We start from the raw sequence: 23,544 nt of genomic DNA, 5'->3' as shown, positions 1-23,544 counted from the left end.
TCCGGCACCGCATGCATCTGTCCTGCCCACGCCACGCTCACGTCGCATCAGGGAAGTGAGGGCCAAGTCAGTTGGTCTGTCAGTCTCGTGTGGGGCCGTCTAGGTAACCGGCCGGCCCGGCCGCGGCATGGTTGGGAGGACTAGGGCGGTCGCCGTCTTTCCGGCGGCCGGGGCCGGCGTTAATTTTGTGCCGGTTGCCTGCGGAGCACACGCGGTTACGCAACGTTCCTTTCAACGGATTATTATTATTATCACCGGCTGTTTGAAGACGTACACCAGCCAACTAGACATGCTAGTTCTGATTGCCTCTTTCTGATCGCTGAACAATGGAGCTGGGGTCGTTTCCGAAAGCGGACGCCGGCCCCATGCAATTGGCAGCATGCATGATTGATTTACGTACGCAACGCAACCAGCTAAACCGCTGAACCGCACGTCGCCACGCTTCGCCGATTCTGGGCAATGCGAACTTGTCTTTCCGATTGTTTCCTCTTTCGGATTCCATCCCATCCCGGCCAAACAGTTTTGTAAAGCCTAGTGAATGGAGTCCGTGTGTACAAAACGTTCAAACAAAGGAGTCCCCTGCGTAAGGTGTACTATACTAGGTCAAGCATGTATGCGTAGTGGGCTAGTGGCTGCAATTCTTTGTTAGTTAATTGAAGAGGTGAGTCGTCCTGGTCAAGCAAAACAGCTATCTTTGTCGACAAGCATATGCGTACACGCGTGTGCTTGACTTATCCGCCAGGACGCACAGGCTCTGTCTTATTTTTGAGCTGAGACAGCATGCGATGAACAGACTGACAGTGCTCGAGTCAAGTCATCCCGTTTGCAGCAAACGCTAGGTCAGGTCAAGCCTACCCGGCCGCATGCCTATGTTTAGTCTCCACCGAGTAGCGGTGCAACTTCGAAGAAGAACAGTGTTGTCCAACTCGCTGGTTTTAGTCATGCAGAGTCACCGGCAGTAGTACTAGGTGTTTGTGCTGACGTTCATGCCAACCGCTCAGTTCCTGCAATTATGGGGTGCCAATAGCGTACATCTCTGATTAATCAATGCGCGCATTGCACCGCTGCCTTGTTGTTTAAGGGCCGGCCAGCTACACAGACTTGAGTCTGTAGGTGAAAGCGTTAAGCCCTGCATGCAGCTTTCTGACGACATAGCACCAGCAAATATTAATTCAGGCTTGGTAACAGTAAGTAAGTTGCATCTACTATGGATAGGAAGTACATTAACCGGTCGTCGATGGAGCTAGGCCTTCCAGAAGTTGCAGTTTCATGGCGACGACCGACCACTGGGCCGGTCTGGGTGCAAGGTCACACCGCACCTACGTGATATGCTTTCAGCGGTTCCTAAATATGTCTTTTTAAAGATTCCAATGCAGAATATATACAAAGCAAAATGAGCAAGTCTACGATCTAAAAATATGTCTATATACATCCGTATATAATTCTTATTGAAATATGTAAAATAGTATATTTAGGAACGGAGTGAGTGTAACGCAACATAGACTGACCTTCAGCAGAACTTGCATATGTGTGGACTAGGACACGATCGTGCGTTTGTGTGGCAACCGAGAGAGCAAGTTACGGCCGGGCAGTGCGGGCGGTGCTAATCCAATGGGCACAACACCACACGATCTCCGGATGTGAACCGGTAAAAGGCGCAGGAGGTCGCCTTCGTGCATGTATACATCGTGGTGCACACCAACGACCCGTGGAAAAAGTGCAGACAGCAGTGGCTAGTAGCCGCACGTACGTGTGTTCATGTTCATCAGAGCATCTCCAACAACCGCGCTAAACTAGCGCCGCGTCATAAATTAGGCCGTTTTAACGCGCGCGCAACGCGGCGGGTCGCTCCAGCGGGCGCGTAAAAACGGCGCACGCGCTATAACGGATTGGACGCGCGGTTGAAAACACTTACCCGCGCGGCGTATTTCGGGCGCCAGCTACAGCGCGCGGCACACTCGAGCGCTCGCGCCGCACTCTCTCCTCTCCTCGTCCTACGCCCCGCGCGCGCCGGCGCCGACGCCCTGCCACCCACCCATGGACGCGCACACCGGCGCCCCGCTCACCCTGCTGTACAACCGCGACCCCGCCGCCGCAGCAGCAGCAGCCGCCGCCGCCGCCGCCGGAAACCCTAGCGCGGGAAGTGCTGGCGTCGCCACCGCCGGAGCTCCGCCGAGCGTCGGCCTCGCGCGCAGCCTCTTCTTGCCGCCGCGGATGACCACGGCGCCGGGTGGCGTCGCGCCGGCGCTGTCCCGTGCCGCCGCCGCACCGTCGAAGAAGGTCCCCAATGCGGCGCGGACGAAGAAGGGCAAAACATCCGCGAAGAAAAACAAGGCGGCGGACGGCTCCGGCACCACGAAGGCGAGGGGGAAGAAGCTTGCAGGGCGTTCGACGGCCGCGGCGGCTACCGAAGCGCCGGCGAGCTCACTCGTTGAGCCGGCCTTGATCCAAAAAAGAGCCTTGGTTCGTGCAATGGGTGGCGGTGGCTTCGGCGCCATGGGTGGCGGTGGCCTCGGCGCCATGGGAGGCATGGGTGGCTTCGGAGCCATGGGAGGCATGGGTGCACCTCCGGCCGCCATGGGAGGTATGGGTGCACCTCCGGCTGTCATGGGAGGCATGGGTGCACCTCCGGCCGCCATGGGAGGCATGGGTGGCTTTGGAGCACCCTCCGACGCTATGGCCGTCATGGGAGGCATGAGTTTTGCTTCTCTCATGGGAGGTTGGGTGCACCTCCGGCCGCCATGGGTGCAATGTCTTTCGATGTGCCTTCTCACACACATTCTTATGAAGATGCCGTTGAAGATCTTGCCAACACCGTCGGAGCTTCACATGATGTGGTGCGTGATGCGGTGCATGATGAGGAGAGGGAGGAAGATTCATCTTCGGAGGCGGAAGAGTCGTCTTCGGAAGATGAGGACGAAGACGAAGACGAGGAAGATGAAGATTGATGTGTCTTTCATGTCTTGAACTTTAGTTTACATTTGAACTTGGTTGGATGAACTTGTGGGCATGATTTTGAACTTGTGGGCATAAACTTTTATTCATCAACTTGTTTGTGTCAAATTTCACATGTTCATTTTTGTCCAAATATCATATATGCAAAATGCCCGGCGAGTCGCGCGCGCTGTATTTTTGCGCTCTGCTGGAGTGGCGCGCGCGCTGCATTATAGCGCGGCTGCTGGAGCCAGCGCAGGCGGGCGCGCAAAATCAGCCTCAGCACGCGCGGTAAACAGGTTTTTTACGTGCGGCGCTTAGCGCGGCTGTTGGAGATGCTCTCAAGCTAATTTACACGCAGGAACAAAGGTGTGTGCGTGTGGTAATCGTTTGCCAAAATGGGTTAGACTTAGACCTAGGTAGTGCACCAAGTAGGCTAGCCTACGCACGCAGTGAGAAGAGCACGCACGCTGACAGCCGCAAAAGTGTTTTCCTGCATTTTGACCAGACTGTGTAGACATATGTCCGGAGCTTTGTGTTTTTCTCTACGAAATGCCGGCGTGCTCACAAAACGCAAAGGCGGACGGTTGGCTCTTGGCTGCGTAAAGAGTCTTGCTATGGTGGTCAATTTCATTCATGCTATCGTGGAAATGTGAGATGTGATGTAAAGAGTCTTCCTCCACGCATTATACTCGTTGATGATGATAGGATATGCCTTATCTGAAAACGAAGGAGAAGGAATCCTCATCCAGTCGTAACTCCATCGCTTTGCCTCGCCTCGCCGGCGCAACCGTGCTTTGGCCGGCACGATGTGTAGCACGTGTGGCATCTTCTCATCAGAGCCGTCTTGCATCTCGAATCAGGCCGTCTTGTATATCGAATCAGGGCTTGTTTGGAATTTCGTAGTGATGCCGCTGTGCAGGAGAAGGAGATGAATAGAAAAGTAGGCAAAAACATCACAACAAAAAGAGAAGGAAGGGAGAGCGGTGACTGAGCCCCGGCATAAGCAGTACCGCGATTTAATATAGGAAAAAAATTAAAAAAATTCTAAATATTTTTGTGGTGCAAGATGCTCTTGTGCGTGAACTCCGTGTAAAATCTTATGAAGTTTGGACATTCAAGGAGCTCGTGACAAAAAAGACGAATTTTGGATGTATGAGAAAATTAAGAAAATCGCATTGTTCATGCCTGATTTTGTCTTTTTTGCCACGAGCTCCTCAAATGTCCAAAGTTCACTAAAATTTACTCGGATTTCACACACAGGAGCATCTTGCACCACAATTATTTTTTAGAATTTTCTGAACTTTCTTTGTATTTTAAGTCGAGGTACTGTTCACCGGGTTCCGGGTTGAATTATCGGAAGGCAAAGGTCTTTTCTTTTACATAAATAAAGAAAACATTTGAGCCACAGAAGAATTAGTAGGACTACTCAATATCGGTTCGAGCTCATGACAAGATAGCTAAGGGACGGCCGGCTCGGTGGCGCAGCACTATATATATCTCGCTTACAACGAGACCGAGCGTGCTCTCATATCAGGCGCCTCACCTAATGGTCCGGCCCAGGCGCGCGGGACGCCAGGCCCTGTTTTTCTCACGTTTTTTGTTTATTTTTTTACATTTGTTTGTACTTCCGTATATTCTAAATAAATGTATTACAAAAACACTTTACATAAAACAATTGAAAAAAACTCTTTACCAAGCATTTCCAAACTTTTAAAAGTGTGGAAAGGAAATGTTTCTCATGTATACGAAATATATACAATGTGTGTGAAAAAACTTGATCAAGTATTTAAAAACTGTTCATCAAGTTTTTGAAATTTTTTAACATGTATTGAAATGTTTTGTTAATCATGCATTTGATAAAAACGAGAAACAAGTATTTAAAAATGTTAATCAAGCATTTGAATTTTTTAAATTCTGTATAAAAATGTTGACCATGTATTACAGAATGTTCATTAAGCATTTTAAAAAAGTTAACAGTGTGTATAGAAAAACTGTAGACCATGTATTAAAATTTATCATACTTGTATTTGAAAGATATTAAACGTCTACTAGAAAAATGTTCTTCATGCATAACAACAATGTAGCATGAAAACAAAAAAAGAAAGAAAGAGAAAGAAAAACACATTTAGGAAAACACATTTTTTTGGGAAAAAAAGTGTGTCTCAGATAATGTCCATCATTTTAATTTAGTTTTTTTCGAAAAAAACGTTTTCCGAAAACAAATTTTGAATATTTTAATTTCTTGTCGAAGCTTTAGTACTAATATGGATAAATCTGCGACAATTAGTATGGATCGGAAGAAGTATTAAGTTTTGCAAACATCTTTGAAAAAAGTGAATAGTTTTTGAAAACATGCACATTTTTTCAGATTTTTGATAATTTATGAAAACTGATATATATTTTCACAATTGCTAATGTTTCTAATGGTGATCATTTTTTAAATACATGAACGTTTTAAAGAAACTTCTTTCAAATGAAATTGTCTTTTAATTTGGTTTTTTTAAATAAAAACGAACTAATTTAAAATTGAGATATTATTGATTTTTTAGAACATTTACAAAAATTCGAAACAATTGTTTTATATTTATAGTTATTTGAATAAAGCAAAAAGGAAAAGGAAAAAAAACCTGAAACAAACCTACAACAAAAAGAAAAAAAAGAGCAAATAAAAAGGTCATGATCCTCCTTAAACCGGATGCACTGTCGTAGTTTCGTTCTCTAAATGGGCCTACTCATTTACATCATAGGCTCTCCCTGTGTGTACGAAACGACAATACATTAAAGTGAAACGCATCAAATAAGTAAAAAATAGTCAAATTTACTCCACGCATGGTGCAACAACAGGCGAGCTAATGCCTACCATGATCACTGTAGATATGCTTAAATAGGTTGCTACAATTTTTTTCAAATGTTCTCGAATTCAAAAATTACTTTTATTTTGATTTTTTAAAGAATTAAAAATGGTCCAACTTTCAAAAAGTATTCATGAATTCAAAAAGTGTTTTGAATTAAAGAAAAATTCTTAAAATCAATGAAATGTTTGTGAATTTGATTTTTTAGCAAACTAAAATTTTGACAAATTTAAATAGTCTTCATTGTTACAAAATATGCCTACAAATTCAAAAATTGAAAAATTATTGATGAATTTGAAAAATGTCATTAATTCAAAAACTATTTTCGTATTGGCTTTTATGGATTAGAAAAATATATGAAATTTGATTAGAAAAATATGTAGAATATGAATACGAGATTATTTTTACCTGTTAAGTCAAACAAATGATTTTCTAAATTATTCGTATCTTTTAAACCGTAACTTCGATTTTAACATGTTATATATGAAATTTGATTAGAAAAATGTGTGGAATCTGAATAATGATGTTAATTTTACCTGTTAAATATTTTAAATATTGTTTTGGAAGCAAACTTATAATCTATAGCGCACAATCCGTTTTTCTTTCGTACCGGTGGCGATCCGGATTGCAAATAAACTCCCACTATAATCATATAGAAAAAAGAAAATATCGATAACTACACATGCATACCTCTGAAATATGTCGTAGGGGAAAACAACAGATTTCTCATCGAGAGAGAGAGAGAGAGAGAGAGAGAGAGAGAGAGACGCTTAGGATTAACCACATTCAAACACGTTTTGGTTTATGTGAACACAGAGGCCACCGCCGGTGAGGGTGAGAAGGAGGATAAGCGGCAACTCAAATATGATGCCTTGCTAAAATAAAGGAAATTGACCTATTGTGGTCTTGAATGATGGTTGTTGGGTTAAGAGCGTGTGTTATGTTTTTTCTCTCGTTGCAACGCATGGGCTCTTTTGCTAGTATCCCTAATTGGTCCAGACCAACTGTAGCGGGAACATACGGGTGAGCATTGTCGGTTTCTATTGACCTACCGTTGAATAGGATCCAGCTACTTGTACTGTAAGTGTTTAAAAAAAATATGTACTGTTAAATTGGTAGTCAGTCACAAATTTCATCGAATCCCACCCCTAAAAACAAAGTTTATTCACTTCCCTCCCTAAGAAAAAGTTCATCCAATTCCCACTCATGACAAGAGAAGAGGCGTGAATTCAGTGAAATGTACATATAATATTAATTTCATGTGGTCTCTCTATCAAGTAGCCAAATGGTATAACATTTTTTTAGAAGTATTGAGGGATGGGTGTGATGGGCACCATGGTAAAACAAATTAAACCAAAGGAAAAGACACAAGTGAATGATTGGACGTGCTGCTGACTACCAGATGACAAGTTAGTGAATGAGTTGCACTGATGTGAATAGGACGTGTCATGCGTACACATACTGATGATGGCCACCCATCCACCAAATGGATAGGAACTAACTACGATATGTGCACGTTGACAACAAGCGTAGATTTAACCATCGAAGTGTAAACCACAGATTCTGCGGGGTTTTCAAGTCCATTTCCTATAGCAAACGAATGTTGACCAATTGATCACCAATATTCACAGAGGCGACAGTCGGCCGATGAGTCGCTAGCGATTAGGAGGTATCGGGGTATTAATTCAAACAATGTTTAGACGAGACTTTCAGCGAGTAATGACTCATCGTGTTATATACTATATATCGTTTACCATGTTAAATAAGTCGCCATGTGCCAGGCAGGATTCCCGTAGAAGCTTCTTTGAATGGATATGAGCAACAAGAGAACTTGCTGCTAGAGCACAACCTCATCCACAAGAAGGTGCTTGTGCTTTCCCCATGGTAGAAAGGCCACCTAAGAGTCTCTAGTCAGTGTCGATTATGTTGACGAGGCCTTCGACGAGCTGCTTATTCCACTAACCAATCCCCACGAGGGGGTCAAGGTCCGTTTCTAGGCTAAGTTCTTCGCAGAAAAGGAATTAATCTACATAAATGGCTTTTAGAATTAAAATCAGTTTTTTAGAGTAGGATACTCCCTTGACCATGTTGTCTTGGATATTGACACCGGTCTCCAACATACTAATTTGAATTTTTATATTTATATAAATAAATATTTATGAAAAATATATTGTTATAATACAAAATCGACTGCACATTTCTAGAAGACAAACATTTAATATTTGGAACCCAACTAGAATACTCACTCATTACTTTCTTCCTCTAGCGCATGATGTTGTTGTGGCTAATGTTGTGGATAGAGGGCGTGGCACAGAAGTTCCACTTCATGGACACAAATGGGTTCTCGTCTAGTTTATGCAAACCTACCATCACCCGCAAAAAAAAAAACATTAAAACAATCCATGGTTGGATGCACACATGCATATGCTTGGTAACATAAATGGGGCGTGCTAAGCATATTGTTGTGTCCTCTTTGTACACAAGGGGAAGTTACTTTTGTCACAGTGAAGATAATTCTGATGCGTGTACATAACGTCTAATTAACATAGAAATCAAAAAGACAAAACAAGAAAAAATCTCTGATCTCAGCAAGCTGTCACACAATAAGTTAGTGAATGAACGCATTCATGGGATTAAGACGTGACCACCAAACAGCCGTACACATAACGTTGATGACCTAACTACTTATTGAAATCTTTAAAAGGGCTTATATTTAGAAACGAAGGGAGTAGCTAGTGCACCAAGTGAGCTAACCTACTCACGCAATGCCGCAACCTAATTCTGTATTTTGACCAGACTTATATATACATCCGGAGAAGGGTGCGCCAAGCTTTTTTTTGTCTCTACGAATGACGTCTCATTCACACAGAATGGTGGCTGTGGCAGCCAACATCTCAATGTACTACCATAGAATGGAATGTTTTATCCGAAAACGAAGGAGAAACATTTCTCATCCAACCATACGTTTATTCTCGCCTTTGGCCGGTATGGTGATGGTGTGTATCACTTACGCATTTTTCCATTCGAGCCCGCGAGATAGTTGAGTGATCTACCACGGCCTAGATGTTGCGTCTTGGCTTGGTTGAGTTTTGCAACAAAAAAAATGATTGTGTAGTGAGCAATAGCCTTTGCAACAACATTTTCTCTGAGCTAATGATATAGTGGGTAACTGTGCCATGCCAAATTGCATTGCTGCTGGAATAGTCACTCTACTAAAGCTTCCAACTTCTTTGAACACTTTCATTGCCAAGCTTTAGAAAACCTGCAAAGAACAAAAACGAGCACGGGCAATGTAATTACTATGCAGTATCGCATTTTAAACGAGTGAGGCGTTTTGGCTCCCAGGAGCCGGTCAAGAAATAATTCATAACAAATTCAAAAAATTCAAACAAATCCATTTTTTTGTGCATGGTAGATAATTTGGTGCGTGAGGTGCGCTCCAAATTTCAGAGCATTTGGACATCTGAGTAGCTCTCGGCAAAAAAGACAAATTTAGGGTATATTAAATAGTGTACTGTTCTGACCCAATTTGTCTTTTTTGCTGGGAGCTACTCAAATGTCCAAATGCTCTGAAATTTGGAGCGCACCTCACACACCAAATTATCTACTATGCACAATTTTTTTTTGGATTTTTTTGAATTTTTATGAATTATTTCTTGACTGGGTGCAGATGAGCCCGGATTCAGAATTTGATATTCGATTTTAAACTATGTATAAGCACATTTTTTATGTATATGCATCTTTCCGAAAGAAATAGCTACAAGCATAATAAGGATACACTGATTTATGTTCTTATAGACAATTTCGTACATAGAAGCAATTCTTCGGGAGCGCCATAATTTTGGACTCGTCGACATTGCCACTGCTAGCCTACTATCTCATTGAACAAGGGTGACAAAAATAGGTCACAGGTGGACTGAGGACTACAACTCGACGAAGCTGTCAAGGAGTGCCTGCTGAAATGAGGTCATCTCCTACTTCACCATGATTAGGGGAAAGTGCGTGTCCCCGACAAAGACAATGCTTCCCAGTTATCTAGGCAACAAATAGTCTAAGCTAGTGGTTTGTGTGAATCAACATGGCCAGTAAAAAAATAAGATACTTGGGCAGTTGGTGGCATAAGATATTTTCGAGTAGTACATGGTCAGTACCAGATTCTTAAATTTTGATTGTACAAACACTCATGTTCAGTATGAACTGCCAAGATAATCAAACAAATTAAATAACAAATTTTGGTTATAATTTGAATTTGACATGTAATCTGACAGATAAATAACTAGATGGGCCACCCAATCTTATTACACTTTGCCATCGCAGCGCTTCTCCATTCAAATGAAGCTTTAGAGATTTGGATTCTGTCCGACCAAAGTAGTTCACACTAACAAATAACACATGATAAAAAAAAACTCAACCTGATCTTCCATACCCTTTGTGGATTCTTGAGACAACAATGGAAAAAAATGAAAACAATCATTCAAGACTATCTACCAGAATTTATCAACTAGCTAGGACAAAACTCCCAGTATAAATCAGACAATTCATTGATGTACTCACAAGTAACACACACGCTTCCACATGGCTTGCACAACTCATCTTATTTTAGTGTGATTGTTGGGTGATAATCATAGTCTATGTGAGGATGCATGCACTGTTGGAATTTTGCTAATAGGCCTTTGACTCAAAGTCCAACTAAAATTCTGAAATTCTCTTGGCCCATTAATGCACACATGTGAGAGGAGTGAGTGAGGCTAAAGTTTAGTCCCACCCCGAAAATTGAGAGAGAGTTGCACCTATTATAAAGTGAGTTCTTCTACCACTTATATGAGTATGAGAAGAGGAGACCTACACGCGCGCTCCTCCTCCTCGCTTGCCGCGCCGCGCCGCGTCGCGTCGCGTCGCGGGTTGCGGGAATGAACCGAGCCGAGGACAGAGTTATGCCCTAGCCGCCGCCGCTTCGTATGGTTTCTCACCACCGTTCCAGATCATTGCGTCGCCAAGCAAGTCTTCTCCATCCCTTTTTTCGGCGTGCACCGGGATAAGGGACAACAGTGTTAGAAGTATATTTACGTTTAAGATAGAGATAAGAGATAGAGATAGTATAGGTTAACTTGTCCTTTACTCCAAGTCTCTCCCCCTCCATTGTACCTCTATATATACCCCATACACGGGTCAGATCAATAACACAACATAATATTCATCCTCCAATATTTTCTACATGGTATTAGAGCGGTTTGTCTAACGACGCCGATCCTACGACCTTCCACCACTTCCGCAGTGCGCCGCCCCCGGAGAGATTAACCTCCTCTCCTCGGGGGCGCGGCACCCGGTCAATCAAAGATTAGATCGGTTCTTGTAGCTTAGATCAATTCCTTAGATTAAATCAGAATTTCGAAATTCCCGTAGATCAATTTCTTTAGCCATAAATAAACCCCACGATCGTGCATACGTCCGGCCCAACAGCATCGGCCCGGCGGCTCAAGCTTCTTCACATCGCAGCGGCTCTCCAGCGCGGCATCTACAGCCGATCCACTGCGGACGAAGGCATCGACATCGGGAGAGCGATCTACGCCTACAAGTGGGCTCGGTCGGTCGGTATGGCGGCGCGTGCATGATGCAGAGCGCCGCCGCGCGTGGAGCCCCGGCGCTGGAGCAGGCGGCTTCAATCAGGCAACGCAGCGCGTCTCGCCGACGCAGCAGCACCCACGCATGCACCACGGCGACATGCATGGAATCCAGACTCCATCTGGGCTCAGGGCTGCGTACGTGTACAAGACCACGAGAGGCTCCATCTGCACGCCCCCACGACCCGCTCCATCGACCCACACGACCTTCAGCACACGCGCGCCCGTCAAGCAGCAGTCGCTCCTGCGGGCGATCTTCTTCAGCGGTGTAGGTATCTGTCTCTGGTACGTGCATGCATGATTCATATATATACATGCGTGGCCTCCAGCCAATACATGCAAGCTCCAGCAACGACACATCCATGGTGTCGTGCGCACCGATGAAGGCAAGACGATGTATCCGGCGACCACGCAGATCGACTACTCCGAGCTCACGCATCCGCGGCCGCGGCCGCATCAAAACAGGTGCGGGCCAAAACATCTTCACTGGGGCTATCTCGGCGTGTCTACGTCAAGCCGCACGATCGCCTACACCAAGCCAGCGATCTCCACCGACCCTGCACCGCGACACCGAGCTTTACGACTACATCGTCCAAGAAAAATCTTCGTCGAGTACATCTACAAGAAGCGACATCAACATGCATCATCCACATGCCAGGTCCGTGTGGAAAGAGATGCAATTCTTCATCAACTTCTCCGGCAAGACACGGTCATCGACACTTCGTTGCCGCAAGAGACGCCTTCAAGCGACACATTATTGTCGATACGCCGGTGTGACGCCATCGTCGACACTTCATCACCAAGGTCTTCATCAACGTCGTCTTCATCAACATCTTCGTCGCTGCTGCCTTGTCCACAACATGAACACCTAGCGTCCTCTTACAGACTTTCTGCAAGACGCGACCACGACGATGGCAATGACCGCGTCACGACGACGGCATCGACCGCGTCATCCACGACGGCACGACTGCATCGACACGGCGTCACTACAGTGACGACCCTACACGGCCACACGGTTCTGGCAAAACCGATGTGTGCTCGATGGGCTTCCCTCGGTCTTGGCAAAACCGGCGGACTCATCGCCGACGACACCCTCTGACATCCGCAAGGTGGATCGTCCACGTCTGCAGCTCCGTCATAGCGCATTTTTTTGCGCCTCCGGCTTTGTGCGGCTTCTATCATCTACGACGAATTCTACATCGACCACGGCTACATCATCATGATCGGCTACCTTGACATTAATGGCTACGTCTACAGCAACTCATCGGCAACAACTCCAGTCAACAGCGTCCGCCTCGTCACTTGCGTCCACGACACTCCCGCTGTGACTGCGGGAGGGAATAGAGGAGAAGGCAGGAAGGCACCAGAAGGGGACGCAGTCACCGCCCTAACTGCCGACCCATCAGAGGCGCAGTTGATGATGGCGCAGCGGAGAAGACGACAAAATAGCAAGACTTCAAATTCAGTTGTAATCGTCCGCTTCACTCCCGCTACGACTGAGGGGGAATGTTAGAAGTATATTTACGTTTAAGATAGAGATAAAAGATAGAGATAGTATAGGTTAACTTGTCCTCTACTCCAAGTCTCTCCCCCTCCATTGTACCTCTCTATATACCCCATACACGGGTCAGATCAATAACACAACATAATATTCATCCTCCAATATTTTCTACAAGCAGGCCTCCGGAACCCCACCTCTCATGATCCTGTACGGGAGAGGGGCGATCAGGTTTTTGGAGAGCGCACTCGCGCGACTGCTGGCAGCGACGACTTCGCGAACGACGACTTCTTTCTCGACCTCGGCAACCTCATCCTCGACGACATGGGCGACAACGTCAACGCCGGCGATGCTGCTCCCGCTGCACCGTATGTGATTCTATCCTTCCTGTTCGAGATCGTGGTAGAATTCATGTTTCCAGTATGTGTCCTAGATGTGATCTGTTCATCTGCTATGCTAGTTCGCATGATTAGTTTAATATCTGCTACTGTAGTCATGATTTATCTTCTAATTATTCAGATTAAATCTCGTAGTAACTTGCTCATATTTCCAACAATCCAACAATCCGATTATAGACAATTTACTGCGAGTGGTTTTGCTGCGCATCTGAAGCCGCCTGCCTTTAAGGAGGCACAATATAAGAGGTGACGCACGAGAGCAGTCTACTGGTTTCAGACCATGGGCTGCTATGACGCCACCAAGGGCAAGCCTGAGGGCGACTTAATCCAGCACAGCTGGAAGCTTTTGAGAAGATCGATGCCCTCTTTAAAGGCGCTCTTCTGAGTGTTCTTGATGACTCCATTGTGGATTCGTATATGTCGTTTGACAACGACAAGGACATGTGGGTTGCGCTCGAGGCCAAGTTTGGTGCCTCGGACGCCGGCAGCGAATTGTACGTCATGAAGCAATTCTATGACTACAAGATGACTGATGAGCGCCCTGTTGTACAGCAGGCTCCGAGCTACAGTCGCTCACAAAAGAACTTAAGTACTTCAAGTGTGTGTTACCGGACAAATTTGTTGCCGGAGGCATCATTGCCAAGCTTCCACCTTCGTGAAACAATTTTGCTACTTCCCTGAAACACAAGAGACAGGAGTTTTCCATTGCGGATCTCATTGGTACTCTTGATGTTGAAGAGAAGGCCAGAGCAAAGGACACACGTGTTCGAGTTGCTGAGGGAGGTTCTAGTGCCCACATGGTACAGAAGAAGAACTCCCAGCCCAACAAGTTAAAAAACAATAAGAACAAAACTCAGGGCAAAGGCAAGTTTGATACAAAGAACAAGCCATCACATTCTACCAACTTCAAGAAGAATTCTCATAAGAAAGGGAAAGGACTTTGCCCAGTCTACGGTGATCCTAATCACTGGGCTCCGAAGTGTCCTAACCGCTTTGAGGAGCGCGAACATGAGAAGAGCGGCAAGTCCGCTAATGTTGTCATCGGTGATATTGATATGAAGGAATCAGGGTACGGTATTATTCCTACCATCCTTTCAGTATTTCAATCCCCTGATTGGTTAATTGACACCGGTGCCAACGTACAAGTTTGTGCTGATGCCTCCATGTTTTCTTCTTACCAGGCAACAGGGACTTCACCCGTGCTGATGGGGAACGGGTCACATGCCATTGTTCGAGGTGTTGGTACGGTCGATCTGAAGTTTACTTCGGGAAATGCTATGCGTCTGAAGAATGTTCATCATGTGCTGTCCATAAATAAAAATCTCGTTAGCGGTTCCCGTTTATGTCGAGATGGTTTTAAGTTGGTTTTCGAATCCAATAAAGTTGTAATTTCTAAGTATGGACAATTTGTTGGAAAAGGCTATAAGAGCGGAGGCTTGTTCCGCCTGTCTTTGTCAAATATTTGCACTAAAGTTATTAATAATGTTTGCCACAACAATGAGTCTGATATTTGGCATTCACGACTTTGTCACATTAACTTTGGTTGCATGACGTGGCTAGCCAATATGAATTTAATTCCGAAAATCTCTACTGTCAAAGGCTCTAAGTGCCAAGTATGTGTGCAAGCTAAGCAACCTTGCAAGTCCCATAAGACTGCAGAGGCAAGAGACTTGGCGCCACTAGAGCTTATATATTCTGATCTTTGTGAGATGAATGGCGTGTTGATAAAAGGTGGAAAGAGATACTTCATGACGTTGATTGATGACTCCACTAGATATTGTTATGTGTACCTCCTGAAATCAAAAGATGAGGCTTTAACTTTCTTCAAAAACTATAAAGCTGAGGCAGAGAACCAACTTGATTGAAAAATTAAACGGCTTAGGTCCGATCGTGGTGGAGAGTATTTTTTCCAATGAATTTGATCTGTTTTGTGCGGAACATGGTATAATCCATGAGAGGACGTCTCCCTACTCACCTCAGTCAAATGGGGTAGCCGAAAGAAAGAACCGAATTCTAACTGATATGGTTAACACCATGTTAGACACATCGGGTCTTTCCAAGGAATGGTGGGGGGAGGCGGTAATGACTGCGTGTCATGTCCTAAACCGAGTTCCCACAAAGTATAAGACCATGACTCCGTTTGAGGAATGGGAAAGGAAAAGATCGAAACTCTCTTACCTACGTACTTGGGGTTGTTTGGCGAAAGTCAATATACCAATTCCCAAGAAGCGCAAGCTTGGACCAAAAACCGTGGATTGTGTTCTTCTGGGCTATGCTTTTCATAGCATCGGCTATAGATTTTTGATAATAAAATCTGAGGTATCCGACATGCATGTTGGTACGATTATGGAGTTGAATGATGCAACTTTCTTTGAGGACATATTTCCTATGAAGGATATGTCGAGTTCATAAAATTAGGAGATACCTACTCCATCTAGTGAGGAATTCACTGTAATTCCTGAACCCACCATTGAGATGGAACACGTTGAGCATCCTGTTGAGGGTGACAATGGAACTCCTGTGAGGAGTAAGAGATAGAGGACTGCAAAGTCCTTTGGTGATGATTCCATTGTGTACCTCGTGGATGACACACCCAGGACTATTTCAGAAGCCTATGCATCTCCTGATGCTGACTACTGGAAGGAAGCTTTACGTAGCGAGATGGATTCCATCTTAACTAATGGTACCTGGGAGATCACTGACCATCCTTATGGGTGCAAACCTGTAGGATGTAAGTGGGTGTTCATGAAGAAGCTTAGACCTGATGGTACGATTGAAAAGTACAAGGCACGACTTGTGGCCAAGGGTTATACCCAGAAAGAAGGTGAAGACTTCTTTGACACTTACCCACCCGTGGCTAGACTGACCACAATTCGGGTGCTACTATCACTGGCTGCCTCACATGGTCTTCTCGTTCATCAAATGGGCGTTAAGACATCTTTCCTCAATGGAGAATTGAAGGAGGAAATTTACATGGATCGGCCAAATGGTTTTGTAGCACCTGGTCAGGAAGGAAAGGTGTGCAAGTTATTAAAGTCTTTATATGGCCTTAAACAAGCTCCTAAGGATTGGCATGAGAAGTTCGAAAGAACATTAATTGCTATCGGCTTTGTAGTAAACGATGGTGACAAGTGCGTGTACTATCGCTATGGTGGGGGCGAAGGAGTTATTCTTTGTCTGTATGTCGACAACATACTGATCTTTGGAACCAAACTTGATTTAATCAAGGAGGTTAAGGATTTCTTATCTCGCTGTTTTGAGATGAAGGATCTAGGAGTAGCTGATGTTATCTTAAACATCAAGCTGTTGAGAGATGAGAATGGTGGGATCACACTACTTCAGTCTCACTATGTGGAAAAGGTCTTGAGTCATTTTGGCTAATGCGACTGCACGCCTTCTCCAACTCCATATGATGCTAGTGTGTTGCTTCGAAAGAACCGACGGATTGCTAGAGATCAACTGAGGTATTCTCAGATTATTGGCTCGCTTATGTATTTGGCGAGTGCCACGAGGCCTGGCATCTCTTTTGCTGTGAGCAAGCTAAGTCGGTTTGTGTCAAAACCGGGAGATGATCATTGGCATGCGCTTGAGACAGTTATGCGCTATTTGAAAGGCACCGTGAGCTATGAGATTCACTACACCGGGTATCCAAGGGTACTGGAGGGTTATAGTTGTTGGGGAACGTAGTAATTTCAAAATTTCCTACGCACACGCAAGATCATGGTGATGTATAGCAACAAGAGGGGAGAGTGTTGTCCACGTACCCTCGTAGACCGAAAGCGGAAGCGTTAGCACAACGCGGTTGATGTAGTCATACGTCTTCACGATCCGACCAATCAAGTACCGAACGCACGGCACCTCCGAGTTCTGCACACGTTCAACTCAATGACGTCCCCCGAACTCCAATCCAGCCGAGTGTTGAGGGAGAGTTTCATCAGCACGACGGCGTGCTGACGATGATGATGTTCTACCGACGTAGGGCTTCGCCTAAGCACCGCTACGATATGATCGAGGTGGATTATGGTGGAGGGGGGCACCGCACATGGCTAAGAGATCAAGAGATCAATTGTTGTCTATGGGGTGCCCCCTGGCCACGTATATAAAGGAGTAGAGGAGGGGATGGCCGGCCCTCTCTATGGCGCGCCCTAGGGGAGTCCTACTCCCACCGGGAGTAGGATTCCCCCTTTCCTTGTAGAACTAGGATCCCTTCCAAGTAGTAGGAGTAGGAGAGAAGGAAAGGGAAGGGAAAAGGAGAAGGAAGAAAGGGGGCGCCCCCCTCCCTAGTCCAATTCGGACCAGCCCATGGGGAGGGGTGCGGCCACCCTTTGAGGCCTTTCTCTCCTTTCCCGTATGGCCCATTAAGGCCCAATACGAATTCCCGTAACTCCCCGGTACTCCCGAAAATACCCGAATCACTCGGAACCTTTCCGATGTCCGAATATAGTCATCCAATATATCGATCTTTACGTCTCGACCATTTCGAGAGTCCTCGTCATGTCCCCGATCTCATCCGGGACTCCGAACTCCTTCGGTACATCAAAACACATAAACTCATAATATAACCGTTATTGAACTTTAAGCATGCGGACCCTACGGGTTCGAGAACTATGTAGACAGGACCAAGACACATCTCCTGTCAATAACCAATAGCGGAACCTGGATGCTCATATTGGCTCCTACATATTCTACAAAGATCTTTATCGGTGAAACCGCATAACAACATACGTTGTTCCCTTTGTCATCGGTATGTTACTTGCTCGAGATTCGATCGTCGGTATCTCAATACCTAGTTCAATCTCGTTACCGGCAAGTCTCTTTACTCGTTCCGTAACACATCATCCCGCAACTAACTCATTAGTTGCAATGCTTGCAAGGCTTATAGTGATGTGCATTACCGAGTGGGCCCAGAGATACCTCTCCAACAATTGGAGTGACAAATCCTAATCTGAAAATACGCCAACCCAACAAGTACCTTCGGAGACACCTGTAGAGCACCTTTATAATCACCCAGTTACGTTGTGACATTTGATGGCACACAAAGTGTTCCTCTGGTAAACGGGAGTTGCATAATCTCGTAGTCATAGGAACATGTATAAGTCATGAAGAAAGCAATAGCAACAAACTAAACGATCAAGTGCTACGCTAACGGAATGGGTCAAGTCAATCATATCATTCTCCTAATGATGTGATCCCGTTAATCAAATGACAACTCATGTCTATGGTTAGGAAACATAACCATCTTTGATCAACGAGCTAGTCAAGTAGAGGCATACTAGTGACACTCTGTTTGTCCATGTATTCAAACATGTATTATGTTTTCGGTTAATACAATTCAAGAATTAATAATAAACATTTATCATGGTATAAGGAAATAAATAATAACTTTATAATTGCCTCTAGGGCATATTTCCTTCAGTCTCCCACTTGCACTAGAGTCAATAATCTAGTTCACATCGACATGTGATTTAATACCAATAGTTCACATCACCATGTGATTAATACCCATAGTTCACATCGACATGTGACCAACACGCAAAGGGTTTACTAAGGTGTGATCATGTTTTGCTTGTGAGAGAAGTTTAGTCAACGGGTCTGCCACATTCAGATCCGTAAGTATTTTGCAAATTTCTATGTCAACAATGCTCTGCACGGAGCTACTCTAGCTAATTGCTCCCACTTTCAATATGTATCCAGATTGAGATTTAGAGTCATCTGGATTAGTGTCAAAATTTGCATCGACGTAACCCTTTACGACGAACCTTTTTGTCACTCCATAATCGAGAAACATATCCTTATTCCACTAAGGATAATTTTGACCGTTGTCCAGTGATCTACTCCTAGATCACTATTGTACTCCCTTGCCAAAAACAGTGTAGGGTATACAATAGATCTGGTACACAGCATGGCATATTTTATAGAACCTATGGCCAAGGCATAGGGAGTGAGTTTCATTCTCTTTCTATCTTCTACCGTGGTCGGGCTTTGAGTCTTACTCAGTTTCACACCTTGTAACAGAGGCAAGAACTCTTTCTTTGATTGTTCCATTTTAAACTACTTCAAAATCTTGTCAAGGTATGTACTCATTGAAAAACTTATCAAGCGTCTTGATCTATCTCTATAGATCTTGATGCTCAATATGTAAGCAGCTTCACCGAGGTCTTTCTTTGAAGAACTCCTTTCAAACACTCCTTTATGCTTTGCAGAATAATTCTACATTATCTCTAATCAACAGTATGCCATTCACATATACTTATCAGAAATGATGTAGTGCTCCCACTCACTTTCTTGTAAATACAGGCTTCACCGCAAGTTTGTATAAAACTATATGCTTTGATCAACTTATCAAAGCGTATATTCCAACTCCGAGATGCTTGCACCAGTCCATAGATGGATCGCTGGAGCTTGCATATTTTGTTAGTACCTTTAGGATTGAAAAAACCTTCTGGTTGCATCATATACAATTCTTATTTAATAAATCCATTAAAGAATGCAGTTTTGTTTATCCATTTGCCAGATTTCATAAAATGCGGCAATTGCTAACATGATTCGGACAGACTTAAGCATAGATACGAGTGAGAAACTCTCATCGTAATCAACACCTTGACCTTGTCAAAAACCTTTCTGCGACAATTCTAGCTTTGTAGATAGTAACACTACTACCAGCGTCCGTCTTCCTCTTGAAGATCCATTTAATCTCAATGGCTCGCCGATCATTGGGCAAGTCAATCAAAGTCCATACTTTGTTCTCATACATGGATCTCATCTCAGATTTCATGGCCTCAAGCCATTTCGCGGAATCTGGGCTCATCATCGCTTCCTCATAGTTCGTAGGCTCGTCATGGTCAAGTAACATGACCTCCAGAACAGGATTACCGTACCATTCTGGTGCGGATCTCACTCTGGTTTACCTACGAGGTTTCGGTAGTAACTTGATATGAAGTTACATGATCTTCATCATTAGCTTCCTCACTAATTGGTGTAGTAGTCACAGGAACAGATTTCTGTGATGAACTACTTTCCAATAAGGGAGCAGGTATAGTTACCTCATCAAGTTCTACTTTCCTCCCACTCACTTCTTTCGAGAGAAACTCTTTCTCTAGAAAGACTCCGAATTTAGCAACAAAAGTCTTGCCTTCGGATCTGTGATAGAAGGTGTACCCAACAGTCTCCTTTGGGTATCCTATGAAGACACATTTCTCCAATTTGGGTTTGAGCTTATCAGGATGAAACTTTTTCATATAAGCATCGCATCCCCAAACTTTAAGAAACGACAGCTTAGGTTTCTTGCCAAACCATAGTTCATACGGTGTCGTCTCAACGGATTTAGATGGTGCCCTATTTAACGTGAATGCAGCTGTCTCTAATGCATAACCCCAAAACGATAGTGGTAGATCGGTAAGAGACATCATAGATCGCACCATATCTAATAAAGTACGGTTATGACGTTCGGACACACCATTACACTGTGGTGTTCCAGGTGGCGTGAGTAGTGAAACTATTTCACATTGTTTTAACTGAAGGCCAAACTCGTAACTCAAATATTTTACTTCTGCAATCATATTGTAGAAACTTTTATTTTTGTTACGATGATTCTCCACATCACTCTGAAATTCTTTGAACTTTTCAAATATTCCAGACTTGTGTTTCATCAAGTAGATATACTCATATCTGCTCAAATCATCTGTGAAGATCAGAAAATAATGATACCTGCCACGAGCCTCAATATTCATCGGACCACATACATCAGTATGTATGATTTCCAACAAATCTGTTGCTCGCTCCATTGTTTCGGAGAACGGAGTCTAAGTCATCTTGCCCATGAGGCATGGTTCACAAGCATCAACTTATTCATAATTAAGTGATTCCAAAAACCCATCAGCATGGATTTTCTTCATGCGCTTTACACAAATATGACCTAAACGGCAGTGCCACAAATAAGTTGCACTATCATTATTAACTTTGCATCTTTTGGCTTCAATATTATGAATATGTGTATCACCACGATCGAGATCCAACAAACCATTTTCATTGGGTGTATGACCATAGAAGGTTTTATTCATGTAAACAGAACAACAATTATTCTCTAACTTACATGAATAACCGTTTTGCAATAAACATGATCCAATCATATTTATGCTCAATGCAAACATCAAATAACACTTATTTAGGTTCAACACTAATCCCGAAAGTATAGGGAGTGTGCGATGATGATCATATCAATCTTGGAACCACTTCTAACACACATCGTCACTTCACCCTTAACTAGTCTCTGTTCATTCTGCAACTCCCGTTTCGAGTTACTACTCTTAGCAACTGAACTAGTATCAAATACTGAGGGGTTGCTATAAACACTAGTAAAGTACACACCAATAACATGTATATCAAATATACCTATGTTCACTTTGCCATCCTTCTTATCCGCCAATTACTTGGGGTAGTTCGGCTTCCAGTGACCAGTCCCTTTGCAGTAGAAGCACTCAGTTTCAGGCTTAGGTTCAGACCTGGGTTTTTCACTTGAGCAGCAACTTGCTTGCCGTTCTTCTTGAAATTCCCCTTTCTTCCCTTTGTCCTTTTCTTGAAACTAGTGGTCTTGTCTACCATCAACACTTGATATTTTTCTTGATTTCTACCTTCGTTGATTTCACCATTACGAAGAGCTTGGGAATCGTTTCCCTTATCCCTTGCATATCATAGTTCATCACGAAGTTCTACTAACTTGGTGATGGTGACTAGAGAATTCTATCAATCACTATTTTATCTGGAAGATTAACTCCCACTTGATTCAAGCGATTGTAGTACCCAGACAATCTGAGCACATGCTCACTGCTTGAGCTATTCTCCTCCATCTTTTAGCTATAAAACTTGTTGGATACTTCATATCTCTCAACTCGGGTATTTGCTTGAAATATTAACTTCAACTCCTGGAACATCTCATATGGTCTATGTCGTTCAAAACGTCTTTGAAGTCCCGATTCTAAGCCGTTTAAGCATGGTGCACTAAACTATCAAGTAGTCATCATATTGAGCTAGCCAAATGTTCATAACATCTGCATCTGCTCCTGCAATAGGTTTATCACCTAGCGGTGCATCAAAGACATAATTCTTCTGTGTAGCAATGAGGATAAACCTCAGATCACGGATCCAATCTGCATCATCGCTACTAACATCTTTCAACTTAGTTTTATCTAGGAACATATCAAAAATAAAACAGGGGAGCTAAACATGAGCTATTGATCTACAACATAGATATGCTAATACTACCAGGACTAAGTTCGTGATAAATTAAAGTTCAATTAATCATATTACTTAAGAACTCCCACTTAGATAGACATCCCTCTAATCCTCTAAGTGATCACGTGATCCAAATCAACTAAACCATGTCCGATCATCACGTGAGATGGAGTAGTTCCAATGGTGAACATCACTATGTTGATCATATCTACTATATGATTCACGCTCGACCTTTCGGTCTCCGTGTTCCGAGGCCATATCTGTTATATGCTAGGCTCGTCAAGTTTAACCTGAGTATTCCGCTTGTGCAACTGTTTTGCACCCGTTGTATTTGAACGTAGAGCCTATCACACCCGATCATCACGTGGTGTCTCAGCACGAAGAACTTTCACAACGGTGCATACTCAGGGAGAACACTTGTACCTTGATAATTAGTGAGAGATCATCTTATAAAGCTACCGTCGATCTAAGAAAAATAAGATGCATAAAAGATAAACATCACATGCAATCAAAATATGTGACATGATATGGTCATCATCATCTTGTGCCTTTGATCTCCATCTCCAAAGCATCGTCATGATCTCCATCGTCACCGGCATGACACCATGATCTCCATCATCTTGATCTATATCAATGTGTCGTCACATGGTTGTCTCGCCAACAATTGCTCTTGCAACTATTGCTATCGCATAGCGATAAAGTAAAGCAATTACTTGGCGCTTGCATCTTATGCAATAGAGAGATAACCATAAGGCTTTTGCCTGTTGCCGATAACTTCAACAAAACATGATCATCTCATACAACAACTTATATCTCATCACGTCTTGACCATATCACATCACAACATGCCCTGCAAAAACAAGTTAGACGTCCTCTACTTTGTTGTTGCAAGTTTTACGTGGCTGCTACGGGCTGAGAAAGAACCGTTCTTACCTACGCATCAAAACCACAATGATAGTTTGTCAAGTTGATGCTGTTTTAATCTTCGCAAGGACCGGGCGTAGCCA

The sequence above is a fragment of the Triticum urartu genome, chromosome 3 (genome assembly GCF_003073215.2).
Source record: "Triticum urartu cultivar G1812 chromosome 3, Tu2.1, whole genome shotgun sequence".
Lineage (NCBI taxonomy): Eukaryota > Viridiplantae > Streptophyta > Magnoliopsida > Poales > Poaceae > Triticum > Triticum urartu.
Note: the sequence above shows the minus strand (reverse complement) of the source record.